This window comes from Diabrotica undecimpunctata, chromosome 11, assembly GCF_040954645.1.
Source record: "Diabrotica undecimpunctata isolate CICGRU chromosome 11, icDiaUnde3, whole genome shotgun sequence".
Taxonomy (NCBI): Eukaryota; Metazoa; Arthropoda; class Insecta; order Coleoptera; family Chrysomelidae; genus Diabrotica; species Diabrotica undecimpunctata.
In genome coordinates this window covers 8,655,951-8,669,249 of record NC_092813.1, presented here as the reverse complement: position 1 = coordinate 8,669,249, position 13,299 = coordinate 8,655,951, and positions in this window count along the sequence as shown.

The following is a 13,299-nucleotide window of genomic DNA, read 5'->3' as shown; positions in this document are numbered from 1 at the left end:
TGTGAGGGTTATATCAATGGTAAGTGGTTGGATTATCCATGGAGGAAAATTTACACTGACTTGTAGAGATCGATTTAGCTTATCCATATCAAAGTTAGAAGATTTTATTCGTTCTATAAGGGGAGTACTATTTTTAGTTGGTTTTGTAGAACCAATATTCGGATGGCAAATTTGGGAGAATACTGGATGTTGTTTCTGTGCTGATATTTTCCCTATATAGTTTAGGGATAGTTGTTGGCGTCTAATATATAGAGGTTGTTCTCTCGCTAAAACTTGTAAGCTACTAATAGGACTAGTTCTGAAGGCACCCAGTGCTAATCTCAAAGCTGTAGATTGTATGCTATTTAGTTTTTTTAAAGCAGTTTTGCTTGCAGCACCGTAAGATATGCAACCGTAATCTAATTTACTTCTAATAAGTGATTTGTAAAGGTTAATTAATGTTTTACAGTCGGCACCCCAAAATTTATTAGATAACATTTTAAGTATGTTTAACCGGTTTTGGCATGCTTGTTGTAATTTAATAATATGCACATTCCAATTTATAGATTATAGATTACCTAAGAAATGTGTGTGTACAAAAAGGGTGTACATATGTGAAATTATGAATATAATTTCGGTGTATGAGGACTGTATTACATAGGGCTGGTTCAAATAAATTAGGATATGTGGCAAAAGGTTATACAGACTATATCAAATTAATTTTATATAAAGTCTTACCAATTCTTCTGCTGCACATATACACACTCGCGGTATTTAGAGGCTTTCAGTCGCGGTTGTTCTTCATACGGGGAAACTGTTTGGTTACCGGTTTCTGAAGACGTGTTTCGCGGTACTAACACTTAGATCACGATATAGAGCACATTTTTCGTCTGTACACGATCAAAATAGTATTTTCGGTATTTTTCGCGTAACTACATGCGAGGGAGTTAGAGTGGAGAAAAAGCGCGGTAAGTCTGTACCAAGCGATAGATAGCGATAGAGAGATTATACGTCTGCCTAATAGGACTCAGCAGACGAAAGAGAGGACGACTGTTTCTAGCAACAGTCAGCAGTCAAGTGTACAACTGTCTGTATTTCTAATGGAGTGGGGTTAAAATGTCCGTGTGGATGTTGTCTGTCGCCCATCGGACGCGTCCCCAGGTGGTGGATAGGGGAACGCCCTAACCAGTCCTAGGACTGGCGGGTAGGTGGGAAATAAAATACCACCCGTGAACCAAAACAGACTGGCATGGCAACCCAACAGAGTCCCTGGCCCTCCAGGTTGGGGGTTAGGCTAGAGGCTAACAACCTCTTCCTGTAAAAATCATATGTTACGGAACCTCAAGGACTATTAGCCGGACGGAACTTACGACGACGACACTGCAAACGAAAAATGGAATTAAGATTAGGAACATGGAACACCCGAACCCTGTACCGAGCTGGAGCACTCGCATCTCTACTAGACATAGTGAACATGTACAGAGTAGATGTTTTGGCACTGCAGGAAATGCGATGGACGGGAACAGGCATTCTTGATAAGAGAACCCACTCCATATATTACAGCTGCAATGAAAACCAACACATAGATGGAGTGGGATTTATAGTAAACCAAAGAACAAAAGGCCTAGTTATTGATTTTAAAGCCTACAGTCAAAGAATGTGCTATTTACGCTTAAAAGGTAAATTCTTTAATTACAGTTTAATTAATGCACATGCCCCGACCGACGACAAACTAGAAGACATTAAAGAACAGTTTTTCGAAGACCTAGAACAAGCCTACAGAAGATGCCCCAAAAATGACATTAAAATAGTGCAAGGTGACATGAATGCAAGAATAGGACGAGAGCATGTTTTTATGCCGACTATAGGAAGGCATAGCCTACACAACATCAGTAGCGATAATGGATTACGACTGATAAACTTAGCAGCAGCACTGAACATGACCGTCGCTAGCACCTATTTTGAACACAAGAATATACACAAGGTAACCTGGACCTCCCCTGATTTAAGAACAACTAGTCAGATTGATCACATCTTAATAGATTCAAGACACGGAACGGACATAATAAACTGCAGAAGTTATAGAGGCGCAAACATAGACTCAGACCATTGTTTAGTGATCTCAACACTAAGGGCTAGAATTTCAAACTCCAACAAAGAAAAAGAAATAAATAGAAAGAAATGGAATGTACAGAAGCTGAGAGATGCAACTGTTGCAAAACAGTACTGGGAAAATGTTACCAATAGGTTAAGGAATCAAAGTCTAGGCGAAGAAGACCAGAGAGATATAGACTCATTCTGGAACAGGATAAGGGAAGATATTGAGTCAGCAGCACAAGATGAAATAGGAACAGAAACTTGTACCCGAAAAAATCACTGGTTTGACGATGAATGCAAAGACGCAACACAGAAAAAAAATGAAGCCTATGCAAAAATGCTTACCCGCCGAACTAGAACAAGTATAGAGAATTACCAGACAAAGAGAAGAGAAGAAAAGAAAATACACAGAATGAAGAAACGAAACCACTTAAAAAAGGAACTTCAATATATAGAAAACCTCAACAGAGAGAAAGAATTCAGAACATTCTATAAGAAAGTTAACATCAACAGAAAAGAATTTAAGGCAAACACAAATCAATGTAGAAGTTTAAATGGCGATCTCTTAACAACAAGAACAGACGTACTAAACCGATGGACGGAATATTTTAACCAGATACTTAATATAAAGGAAGAAGAAAACCCGGAAGACGAAAGCTGCGAGGTAAGCGGAGCAGACGAGAGGGAGGAGGATCCACCAACGATCCTGGAAGTTAAAGACGCTGTAAACAAACTAGCCAGAAACAAATCACCCGGAATAGATAATCTCCCAGCGGAATTATATAAAGAAGGTGGCCACGATATCATAATAGCCCTACAGCAGCTTATAAAAGAAATATGGATACAGAAGTCCCTTCCCAATGATTGGAATATTGGAATACTTTGCACCATACACAAAAAGGGTGATATCTTTGAATGCTCTAACTATCGAGGAATTACGCTCCTAAATGCAGCGTATAAAATATTCTCCAATATACTATGCCATCGTATGGCACCATATGCAGAGCGAATAATAGGACAATACCAGGCTGGTTTCAGAGGTGGTAAATCAACAATTCATCAGATTTCAACCCTAAGACAAATTCTAGAGAAAACACTGGAATACGGTGTAGACACGCACCACATATTTATAGACTACAAGGCAGCCTACGACTCTGTAAATAGAAGAGAATTGTTTAGAGCAATGATAGACCAAGGAGTACCAAATCAGTTGGTAAGTTTAACCAAACTAACCCTTGAAAAAGTTGAATGCAAAGTACGAATCCAGGGGGAACTCTCTGAACCTTTTAAAACAAATAACGGGCTACGTCAGGGAGACCCACTCTCCTGTATACTATTCAATCTAGCTTTGGAAAAAGTAATACGTACGTCACAAATCACAACTACCGGTTCAATATATAACAAATCTGTGCAAATCTTAGCATATGCTGATGATATCAATATTGTTGGGAGAACGGAAAACGCAGCACGAGAGGCGTACGTAGCATTAAAGGAAGCGGCTACAAAAATGGGTTTAATAATAAACACCAACAAAACAAAATACATGAAAATAGGTACGCAACCACAAACACTACGGCCACTTGTTATAGAAAATGACGTCATCGAAGCAGTTAACGAATTTGTATACCTGGGAACGCTCGTCAATACTGAAAATGACACTACCGCAGAGATAAACCGCAGAATTTGCACGGCTAATAGATGCTATTTTGGGCTTAATCTCCTTTTTAAATCTACAGTTATATCAAGAAATACAAAAGTAAAACTCTACAAAACAATAATACGCCCAGTCCTAACATATGGTTCAGAAACCTGGACTTTAACAAAAAGTAATGAAAACATGTTAGGATGTTTCGAAAGAAAAATACTAAGGCGCATCTATGGAGCGGTAAATGAAAATGGTGTCTGGAGAAGACGATACAACTTCGAACTCTATAGGATATACCAGGAACCAGATATCGTAAAACACATAAAGATAGGACGTCTAAGGTGGGTAGGCCATGTTATGCGGATGGAGCAAACCGACCCAGCTAGAAAAACGCTCCTTGATAGACCTATTGGTCAAAGAAGAAGAGGAAGACCCAGAACAAGATTCCTAGATAACATCGATGAAGACATGAGAAATATGGAAATACGTGCTTGGCGGAGGAAGGCGATGGATAGGGACGACTGGAGAAAAATTCTTGGGGAGGCTAGGACCCACACAGGGTTGTAAAGCCAAAATGATGATGATGGGTTAAAATGTGAGTAGGAAGGGTTGGAGAACGGGAAATAATGGTAAAATTGTGGTAGAATGGTAGCTAGTAATACAGCGAAAAAATGACATGTCATGAAGACAAAAACGATTTGTCTTCATGACATAACCCGTTTGTGTTCGTTTGTTCTTTGTAATGATCTTTCTTTTATCTTAGTATAGATTAGGACAAGATCTTTCATTAACGATTGTCAGCGGTATGTCAGTGGTAAATTTACTGGCTTCATTTAGAGGGTCGTTGGTGCCTAAGGAATTTTCGAGAAATTTTTCAAAATTATTCTAGAAAACCCTAATTTTTGTGTTTTTATAGGATTTGAGTGCAGCTTTTAGTTCGAAATAGTTTATACGAGAGTTCGGATAATTGGTATCTTGTGAAACTGAGGATGAATAATGAAAGGGCGAAAGAAGAAAAGAGTATATATGGTTAGGTTCAGATTTGTTGCAAAACTTTTCTTTTAAATTTTCTGCCAGAATCTTGGCTGTCTCTTAATTGTCAAGGATAACCTTTCGATTAAAAAAGAGATTGGAGATTTTAAGGTTATTTTTTATTAACAATTTCTTTTCCACACTGGGCTAGTATTTGAAGTACATAAAGTTTTCTTACTTAATTAAATATCGTGTCTAAATTTGGCAAAAGATAAAGTAAAAATATACAGAGAGCAGAAAAAATGAATAAATGCGAGAGAAATAGAGAAATTCTATTCATCATGTATGCTGTGATTAGATTTGACATCAGATTTATCAGAGGATGCACTTATATATACTCTTGTAAGTCGGAGGTAGGCTGTTCTTTTAACTTTTTTAAGATTCTAGTAATACGGTTTTTAGTGATCTTTTCCTCGTACCTATGTAGAGCTGCAATAAGTCCTTTTGAATACCATCTATGTTGGAGGATTTTTAAGCTTCTTGTAGTGGGGTGATACATACAAAAGAATTCTCAAGAAATGTAATAAGTTGCGTGGAATTGAGTGTAAAATTAGTCGGATTAACTTTGTAAATCATTTTTATAGCGGAAATATAATATCCGATTATATAATTTCGATACCACCACTTTGGGTGGTATCGAAAATGCCGAAGGAGGAAAAGAACTTAATAGAGCAAGAATACCGAATGAAGATAGAATGGTAGGAGTATCAGGAGGACTGTCATTGAAGTTCCCCTTTTTTGTCCTACTGCCAACATGGGCTTTGAATTAGTACGACGAGGGATGGATAAATCCATAATGGCAGCCAGGATGGGTATGTAGTTAAAGGAGATGGACTCAATTTCCGAAGATAGAAATTCTTTTGATGAAGTTAAGGATTTAGGATTAAGGACTCATTAGAGTCAGCTGAAAATGAAAAAGAGGGAGGAGCATTAGCTGCAATGAGTGTGTGAACTGGTCAACTGGTGACTTTGCAATCATACCCCACGGTACGACCCGTAAGCTTACAAAGAAAACACTATAGTCTGTCAGAGAATAAAAATATTTTAAAGGATGTATTTTCATGGTTAATTAACAGAGAGAATTGCACTTCGAAGTTCACCTTGTCAGGGATTACAAATGTTACCCTAGGAAAACTCCTGATAATATGCCTATTGATCATCTGATGTTCCGTATTTTTTAGGGACGTCTCGATTAGTGAATGCGGAATGGAAGGAGATACATTTGAAATAAGGATTCTTTTGGTCGCAGAAAGAAGCCTGCAGATAAAGATGACGGTGAAATTAATTATGACGTTCAATGTATTAGTTGATCAACGATGTCGGTAGAAGTGAGGAAAATGCGGATTCGATTATTCGAAATGCGAGATGTAAAAGTAATATTTTTTGGATAAACCATTTCACCAATTTCTATAATATATTTAAATAAAACAGTATTCAAAATGGAGTGCATGACAATAACTTGTTCCCTTTTAGGAAACGAACGGGGAGGAGGTCTAGAGACTGCGGCAACGACATATGATTTTGGGTTGGAATTGAAGCTGTTTTGTGTAAATGTAAATATTGAATTGCTGTTCATGATGTGTAGTCCTGGTCACCCAGACCGTAACACAATACCTAAATGTGAGTACCTAATGGACCCTCTCCCAAACTGGAAAGAAAGAAAAAAGGATCTCACCTATTTCTTGGGATTTTCACTGGTTTTCTTAAATTACACCAATATAGCCGCAATTAAATTCGACTATTGAAATATAACACCAAATTTGATACTTGTTTTCTTATCACATTGTGATTAAAGAACTTCGCTTCGTATTGTTAACTCGTCGATGAATTACTTTATCTGTTTAACACTGTTTAAATCTTTAAAATCCGTGAACAACTTTAAAAAGGGTGTTTAACCTTTGACAGTTATTTGACGTTTTTAAATCGATTATTTGAAGCTTTATTTTTAAACTTCAACATTTTATTAAAAAAACAGTTTGAAAAAGTGCTTTTTAGCTTCTAAACATTTATACTACTTTTGATATTTTTCATGTCATACGGCTGTACGTAGGCTCAATGAAAAGCTGGTGTAAAAGTACAATTAAAAAAACAGAAATTTCCATAACCAATAACAAGAAACAAGCTGAGATATTGCAGCGGACAGATCTCCCTTGCATTTTTCTGTGGCGATATTTTACGATTACCATTATTTTAATGTTTCAAAACTAATTTACTTCTTCACTGTGTATGCCATTTATAAATCGAATTATAAAATTTAGATATTCTTTTACAATGTGTTCAATTTTCAGCCTTAATGTCAATAAACAATGAAAATATTTGCAATTTCTTAAACAAGAAAAAAAAATGCTATTTGATTTCCTTTGGGCAATAGAAGGTTTTGGTTTTTTTTAAATGTTTAGCTTTATATTGAGCCTAGATACAAGTGTAACACATAAAAAAGTCAAAGTTATTAGAAATTTTTATATGCTAAAAATTTCTTCAAACTGATATTTAAAAACAAATTTAATATAATCTTGATGTTTGTTTTTAATAATTTAAAACGAAGCCATAAAAATCGATTTCTATTTACAAAATAACCCTAGAGTGACTGTTTGGATAAGTACAGTTTTTTAAATAATCGGACTCCTGGATAAACAAATTGAATAACTCATAAACTGTATGGTCGTTCTGTATAATATTTAGCACCCTTTAAAAACTCATTAACTGCCATAATTTTAAATAGTTGTATTACATATCGTTATGCAAAAAAGAAAGTTATTTATATGTATATTATTTATATTTATATTAACATTTATAAATTTTACTTTAAAAATAAGGGTTTTTAAATTATCTCGGTCAATTCTTTATGTATTTTAATTATAAAAATCTCAATATTAGAGAACATTTTATGATCTATAACTTTTATTTTAATCATATATCTCTAACATGAATAAGAAACGTTTTATGCGCATACACTTTTTTCACTTTTTACGATTGTTTAATAAAAAATCAAAGCAAAATTAGCTGTAGTCTTCACATAATTGTCATGAGCTACCCCTCATATACCTTTTAGAGACAAATATCTGTTTAAGATTTTTTCACCTTTTATTAGAGTTGTAGATCATAAAAAGTTATGTAATTTTTGAGAGTATCCAAATTAAAATACATGAAACTATTAATCAAAATAGTTGCAAAAAAAACCTTATTTTTGCAGTTATTTATAAATTATAATAACTCTTTTTTTGCGCAAAGACATGTAACATCTTCTTCTTCAGTGCCTTATCCGGTCCGGATGTTGGCGATCATCAAGGCTATCATGGTTTTGTTGACTGCTCTGCGAAACAGCTCCGCTGAGGTCATCCCAATATACATGTAACATAGCTCCTGGAAATTATGGAAATGAATAAGTTATTAAAGTGCGCTAAATATCAGTCAGAGCAAATAGCTTATAGGTTATTTATTCTGTTTATAAACATTTAAAATAACGTTGATATTGTTTATGCCACAAACTTATTTAGATGCTTATGAAAAACTGGTGAAAAACACACTTTCTAAAAAAAAAATATAATCTTCTATGACCATTACTAGGCAAGAGAGCATTTTATATTTAAAACCAAAGCATTTTATTCTTAAAATCATACTTCCATTGTCTATCAACAGTAAGAGCTGAAAATTGAAGGGACACTAAATGAAGATCTGAATTGTGCGTTCCAACTTACATATGGCATATGCGGTAAAGATGTAAAAATTTATAACCCGTTAAAATGATGGTATTCGTAAAATACCGCTTCGGAAAAGTAGAATGGAGAACCATTTGAGCTCGGTTTTTTTTAGATTTGAACTTTTTCAAAATGAAGGGCGATTGCAAAATTTGCAATATCTTGGCTTCTGTGGCACGTAAAACATAATTTTTTTCAAACTGGGATAGCTCAACAAAAAATTGTTTACATAATCGCTTTCTAGGATAAACAAATCGTCACTATTTTTATTAGTTACATTACATACCATTATGCAAAAACAAAGTTATTAAAATTTATAAATTTCTGCAAAATCAAGGGTTTTTTGCAACTATTTTGGTGAATTCTTTATATATTTTAATTTAGAAACTCACAAATGGAAGAACTTTTTGAATCTACAATTTTTATTTTAACTATTTTTCTCTAAACTAGATAAACGTTTATAGCCAAAATCACCTGTATGTCTTTACAGATCTATTATTAACTAACCCTCATATATCTTTTAGAATCTTCAAATATCAGTATAACATTTTTACGTGAAACCAATAATTTTTTCCCAGATGGACCTTTGTATAAATTAGTTCTCCGATAAAGATGAACTTATTTCTACTTTTCAATACAATAACTAAAAATAGCTACAGAAATACATATTTTAATATCTAATACTTTGTTTATGTTTATTAACTTGATACTTATTCACTAATTTGTTTTTCCGAAGTTTATTATGTCATTATTATAATACCAAAGAAAACGTAAAATTCAAATTAATGCATCTCGAATATGACGCGTGCACATTGGCGATAATAAAAAATGATGAATGAAAAAAAAAATAAACATTTTTTCAAGTTAATTGCGTAACGGAAACGGTGTAAAATAAAAGAATATAAAAAAAGTTTCTATTTACTTACCAGAGTGTAATATCCATGTTTGACAAGCCGAAGGATTGTTTGTAGGAAATCTGAACATTCTTAATCTATGAATTTTGTATGGTGATAAACCACATTTGTAATAACAACAAATATTTCCAGCCATCTGTAAAAAACCATTTATTTATTATGGAAGTAACATTACTTTAATTTAAAATCACTTTTTTCAAATATTATCGAATGTATGTATTATCCGGTAAAATTTATTTCTAAATACCTAATTTGTTCATTTCTCATACAAATGTTTTTTGTTTTAAACACATAGAATTAAAATGTTCTACTTACCTCGGACCAAATTTTTGTAATACACTTCCAAATAAAATAAAATATTTAAATTCTTTAAACTTATTTAGATATAGGAAAATTTAGAAGTCACAGCACGTTTATGTATGTACAATTTTAGTTGACACGATATTTACTATGTAGTTGATAGTAATAACTCTATTTTAAATGAATACCTGTGATTCATGTTCTGTTTTTGTAACAGAACTGTTTTCTGTTTTTATTTGTAAGTAAACCTGTCGCTACTATGTCAGTGAAATATTGCAACGCTGGTGAATTTAATTCAGTGGATCAAAAATGGACGTTTAGTTTAGTGTTTAAATTTTTCACATAACACCATCTAGTATAATGTATATCAAACAAACAATGGTATATTAAAATCTATTGAGACAGAAAGAGTGGTGACATCTAGTGACTGTCTCAATTAGAATCAAACCAATTTATACATTGCGTTGGCTAACTAGTCCTATTTAAACAATGATAATAGCAATATAACGTTCCGAAGAAATAGAAACAAATCCAGTTTTGGGTCAAAATCCACACCGGTTTTCGAACCGGTGACAGGGCCGGACTTAAAATTAATCAACCATGACTTCGAATAAAACTATGAATACTACTCACACTTCATCTCACGTCTCATATTCCAGTATTGTCAACGCATTTAAAGATCCAACTGAAGAACAAGCTATAGTACTTTCCAGTATTGAAGGAACCAAAGTTCATGACTACATCATCGCCGTTGATTCACTAGTTGGTCCACGTAACGTATCCTGAATGCTCTAACCAAGCAAACCCCACTACTTCTAATGTACACTCAGAAACTTCTCAAAATATATTACCTACAGTAAATACATGTAATAACCAAACAGAACTACAAAGTTCTGACAAAGCTAATTCATCCACTGCTAGTGCACACCCTGAAACTTTTTAAAACACATTAATTACAATAAAATCCTCTAATAACCAAACAGAACAAATTATGAAAACTGGCAATAACCTGACAGGACCCATAAGTAATAGAAGTGAAACATCTTTTTTAAAAGCTTCAACATCATCAACCTCAAACAATATCAGAAATCCTACTCCAGTAGAATTAACAGCAAATCCAATTACTACAAACGTCCCTAATCAACTAAAAAGGTTCATCTCATTTTCTCCAGACATTAACGAAAATACCCCACAGAACGATTCACAGATATTAACTTCTCCTGTAATAAGCAAACCAAAAAAAAAAGTCAAAAAAGTCAACCAGAAATTCCTGCGAAGAACTTTTACTTTCACTAGAGTCAATTAAAGACAAAATAAAAAACAGATCACCACCGTTTATCCTAAACTATAATGAAATATGTGACTTTCTAGAAAACATAATATATGCCAAACACCCTGAAATAATTTCAAAAGATTACTCGAATGAAACTGCCGAGCTAATTGAGATCCTTAATTTTGTTCACGCTTATACCCACAATTCAAAATTAAAAAATAATATAACTAGATTAAAAAAAAACTAAACCCCAATAATATCTCTTCCACAGAAGAGACAGATGAACAATTATCTCAGGCAGAATTCTAACATGTCCAATTCCTTTATTTTACAGTGGAATCTTAATGGGTTTTATACCCACTTAGAACAGTTAAAACTATTATGCCTAAAGATCTTATGTCTTTAAGAAACTCATTTTAAACAAGTTAATATAAATCTTAAAAATTATCAATGTTTTCCAAAAAACAGAGTAGCTCAACAGGCCAGTGGCGGAGTAGCTATCATCGTAAGTACAGACCTAGAAGCTAAGCCAATTACATACATTAAGTACTAATCTCGAAGCTGTAGCAGTTAGTATAACATACCAAAAACATATTAATATATGCAACATTTATTAACCACATCCTAGCAAGCTAGACCTACAAGAACTAAATAACCTTCTTGATCAAATTCCACACCCAGAAATAATTTTAGGGGATATGAACTGCCATCATTCTACATGGGGAAGCTCTAAAACAGACAAATACGGTAATCTAATGAAACATCTCATTGACTCTTCTGAGCTACTATTACTTAATACAGGAGAACCTACCAGATTTAACTCCTATAACGGCTCTTTTTCCGCCATAGATTTATCATTATGTAGTCAATCCTTATCAACGTTTCTTACGTGGAATATTATAAAATCGTTATATGACAGTGACCTCTTTCCTATCTGCATATCATTAAATCAAATTCAATCTCCTAATTTTCCAATCTATCAATCCTGGAAATTAAAGACGTCAAACTGGTCGTCTTATCAAGATGACATTGAAAAGAAAATAGAAAACTATCATCCAAGTGATGATATAAACTATAATTAATATTATCTCCTTAAACAATATAGTTATAGAAGTAGCTTTAAATAATATAGGTAAAACAAAGCTCTGCAAAAGACCTCCAGTACCTTGGTGGAACAATGAAGTAGCATATGCTCGATCTTCTAGCAATTATGCTTTTAATGTACTTTAAAAACATAATACTAATGAAAATTTACTAAATTTCAAAAAACTCAGAGCAACAGCAAGATATCTCATAAAGAAAAGAAAAAGAGATACCTGGAGAGATTACGTATTATCTATCAATTCGTCTACACCCTCCGAGGTTATCTGGACTAAAATTCGTAAAGGCTCCAATTCTTATAGACATATAAATACCTTAACACACAATAATAAATTAATCACTTGCAAAAATACAATCGCAGAAGCTTTAGCTAATGTCTATCAACAAAATTCTAGCGACAAAAATATTTGTGACCAATCCCTACATCCTGACATACAAGAAAAACATAGAAGCTTCTACAATCTCCATTAATAACTCTGACAGCCCCTTAAATGCTCCTATAACTCTTCAAGAATTAGAAGTTTCTCTCTCAAATATAAAAAACACACCTGCAGGACCAGATGAAATTCTAACAGTCTTCATTAAAAAGTTACCATTCGGAGCCAAATTAATTCTGTTAGATTTATTTAATACATGCTTCTTAAAGCATGAATTCCCAGATCTTTGGTCTCAAGCAATTATCATTCCCATTATTAAGCCTAACAAACCAAAAGACAACCCTACCTCTTACCGACCCATCTCTCTTACATGTTGCATGTGCAAAATCCTAGAAAAAATTTTAAACTTCTGGCTTATATGGTACTTAGAAAATAATAACTTTCTTACTCCCTTTCAAAGTGGTTTTCGAAGAGGTAGGTCCACATAAGATAATCATGTTGCAGACTTCAATTAATGAAGATTTTGCAAATAACCAAAAACTAATAGCAATATTTTTCGATATAACCCAAGCCTACGATAGAGCATGGAGACACTGTATTTTACAAACATTGAAAGATACTGACATTCAAGGTAACATACTTGCATTTATAATTTTTTTTTTAAATGCCTCAATTCAAGTTAGAATAAATGGTGTTACAAGCTCATCTAAGATGGATCATAGCTCACTAGATAATGGAATTCCTCAAGGTTCGACTGTTAGTCCAACTTTATTCTTAATCGCTTTTAATAGTATTATGGATGTCATTAAAGCACCCATTAAAGCTAGTCTTTACGCAGAGGACATTGTTATTTATACTAAATCAAATAATCTAATGACAGCAA